The following is a 3,337-nucleotide window of genomic DNA, read 5'->3' as shown; positions in this document are numbered from 1 at the left end:
TGTGCATTAGACCAGCAGGAGAAGGTGGCTATTATTTTGAGTTCTCTCCCGCAAAGCTGGGATAATTTAGTTTTGTCTCTAGAAGGTTTACAGGAGCGCGATTTATCAGTCAGCTATGTCACTGGGCGTTTGATTGAAGAATGGCAGAAGAGGCAAGAAAGGTCGTTTGCTGCAGAGGCTTCTACAGGCGGGCGGTTTGGAAGGAGTTCTCATGCCGTGCCAGAGGTGACGCAAAAGCAGCGTACCGGTGAGGAGTCAGCGTTTGCTGTTAGGCGTTGTTTCCGATGTGGGTCTTCAGCGCATCTAAAACGACAATGTCCGGAGTTGGTCAAGTCTCAGTGGCCGGTGCAGGAGCAGAGACGAGATCAGCAGCAGCAGCAGCAGCGTAAAAAGAAATTCTTCAAATGAAAACAGTCGGCTCAGCTGGTGACCGCAGAGGTCAAGATTGCTGATGAGATACAAGCTGTCTGGGTGGTCGATTCGGGAGCGTCTCGGCACATCGTAAATTCAGATGAATTGTTTGTTTCCAAGAACTCAGCACAGCGCAGCCAGGTGGCTCTAGCAGACGGAAGTACTTCCGAAGTGATTTCGGGGGGTGCAGTTTTTGTTTCTTGTCTTCGTGAATGCCTGCAAAATGTACTTTGTGTACCTTCATTAAGGAGCAATCTGATGTCTGTAGATTGTTTGCTAAAAGCTGGGTTTAAAGTGTATTTTGAAGGAGACAGTTGCATTATTAAGAAGGCTGGTGAGATTTTAGGCACTGCTAAGTCAGAGGGAGGCTTGTTTTGGCTTAAAGCAGGATCTCAAGTTGCAGCAGTAGTCAGTAAATCTCAGCCTGCAGTGAATAACAAAGCTATACATGACAACTGTGTGCACTTATTGCATAGGAAAATGGGGCATGCTGGCTGGAAAAGTATACTAAAAATGTCTGAATTGGCTGATGGGGGTGACTTAAAGAGTTGTAACAAGTACCTTGATTGTAATGTTTGTAAAAAGGTTAAAACCCACAGAGTCTCTTACCCCAGAAGTGACAGAGTTAGTGAGTCACCGCTACAGCTGGTTCACATGGACGTAATTGGTCCATTTGCTGTAAGCAGGGGTGGACCGCGTTTTTCATTAACAATTGTGGATGACGCCACGCGTTACTCTTGGGTTTTTCCCATGAAGAATAAGGGTGACGTGTTCACTAAGTTTAAAGGCTGGGTGGCATCTGTGGAAAGATTTCTGTCCATTAAACTCAGAAGGATTCAGACGGACAGAGGTGGCGAATTTATGTCAAATGCTTTTAGAGATTGGTTACAAAAGCGTGGCATTGGGCATAGAAAAACTAAAGCTTTTTCCCCAGAGGAGAATGGCGTTGCAGAATGAAAACATAGATCTTTACAAGATATGATGTTTGCCATGCTTGATGATGCTGATTTGCCCATGTCTTATTGGGGGGAGAGCATGCTCACCGCGTGTTATCTCCAAAATAGGCTCTTTCATCAAACAATAGGTACAACTCCGTACTTTAAATTGTTTCACAAAAAACCCAAAATTGACCATTTGCATGTGTTTGGATCAAAAGCCTGGGTATTAATTCCAAAACAAATGAGAAAGAAGGGAGATCCTAAGACTAAACAGTTAGTGTTTGTGGGTTACCAGGAGCTGGGAAAAGGTTTCCGCTTTGCTGAAGGGACAAATGGCATTGTGATCTCCAGGAATGCCAGTTTTTGTGAACATAGTGGCTGGGAGAGACTACATGCCAATACTGAGGTTTGGTTTGAACCTTCTCAGGAGCTTCATGACTCTGAAGGTAAACATAGAGAATCAGAGTCTGAGGGGGAGGAAAGTTCAGATAAGAGCTCTCAAGAAAGTGGAATTAGCCAGAGACCAGTTGCTAAGCAACAAAAGAGAGGTCGTAGTTCTGAGGAGGAAAGTGGGTCAGAAGAAAAATTTTCTCCCAGAAGATCTAAAAGACAAAACAAAGGAGTGCCTCCGGTGCATTTTTCTCCGGATACTGCAAATGTGTTTAGTGTAACTGCAGAGCCCAAGAGTTTCCAGGAGGTGTTAAAGTTACCAAAAGAGGAGGCAGAGCTCTGGAAACAGGCAATGGAGGAAGAGATGTCCTCTCTGAATGAGCACAAGGTCTTTACACCAGTAGCAGCGCCTGAGGGGGCAAAGATTGTAGGCTGCAGGTGGGTGTACAAACTTAAACCTCTGGTGACAGGAAAGTACAAATATAAAGCTCGTTTAGTGGCTCAAGGATACTCTCAGAGGCCTGGAAAAGATTATGATGAGATTTTTTCCCCCTACTGCTAAGGGGGAAAGTGTAAGGCTGATTCTAACGCTTGGAGCAAAGAGAAAACTCCTGTTAAACCATTTTGATATCCAGACTGCATATTTACATGCATCAATATCAGAAGACCTGTATCTAGCCGAACCGCCTGGTTATGAGACAGGTTCCAATAGAGTGTTGAAATTAAACAAAGCTCTATATGGTCTCAAACAGGCTGCAAGATCTTGGAACAAATGTTTCCATGAGGCCTTAGTGTCATTTGGTTTCAAGCAGAGTACAGCTGACAACTGTGTTTATGTACGTGGTACAGGCAGTGATCAAGAGTTTTGTCTGATTTATGTAGATGATGTATTGTATGCTTGCAAAACTGATAAACAAACTAAAAGGTTTGCCAAGCAATTGTCCAGTAAGTTCAAAATGAAAGACTTAGGCCCGGTTAGGACATATCTAGGGTTGGAAGTGTGCTGGGCCCAAGATGGCAGCTGCCTAATTAGTCAGCAGAACAAAGTTAGACAACTACTGACTACATACAGGATGCAGGATTGCAAAGGGGCAGTGGTGCCTATGGATCCAGGTTTCATAAAAACACTTCATATAGATGAGAGTCCTGAATTTGAACATCCTTATGTATATCATTCTGTAATTGGAAGTTTATTGTATCTAGCACAGTGGTCCAGACCTGATATTAGCTATGCAGTAGGCATATTAAGTAGATTGGTCTCAAAACCCACACTAAATGCCTGGAAAGGGGTAAAACAAGTTCTGAGATACCTCAAACAGACAATTGGCTATATGTTACAATTAAATTCTTCAGAGGATGAAATGTTGAGCTGCTACTGTGATAGTGACGGGAAATTTGCCAGATAGAAAATCTGTCACAGGACTAGTCATAATGGTCGGTGGAGCTTTAATCAGCTGGCGGTCACGCAAGCAAGACATTGTAAGTGTGTCATCAACGGAATCCGAGTACGCCGCATTGAGTGAATTGTGTAACGAGGTGATTTATTTCAAGCATTTGTTAGCCGATTTAAATGTAAATTGTGGAGAACCAGTACGAGT

General features: G+C 43.5%; 1 long non-coding RNA gene across 1 annotated transcript; it reads right to left on the bottom strand.

Moving 5' to 3' along the window:
* Positions 1-2,010: 2,010 nt before the first annotated feature.
* On the bottom strand, positions 2,011-3,124 carry LOC310668905. The gene is made up of 2 exons (XR_014506889.1): positions 2,567-3,124; positions 2,011-2,227 (listed from the first exon to the last, which is right to left on the bottom strand). It is a non-coding gene; the product is annotated as an uncharacterized lncRNA (long non-coding RNA).
* Positions 3,125-3,337: the final 213 nt, after the last annotated feature.

The sequence above is a fragment of the Podarcis tiliguerta genome (genome assembly GCF_965153285.1).
Source record: "Podarcis tiliguerta genome assembly, chromosome: W".
NCBI classification, from domain to species: domain Eukaryota; kingdom Metazoa; phylum Chordata; class Lepidosauria; order Squamata; family Lacertidae; genus Podarcis; species Podarcis tiliguerta.
The sequence above is the reverse complement of the archived record's forward strand: the minus strand, read 5'-3'. Positions and strand labels throughout refer to the sequence as shown.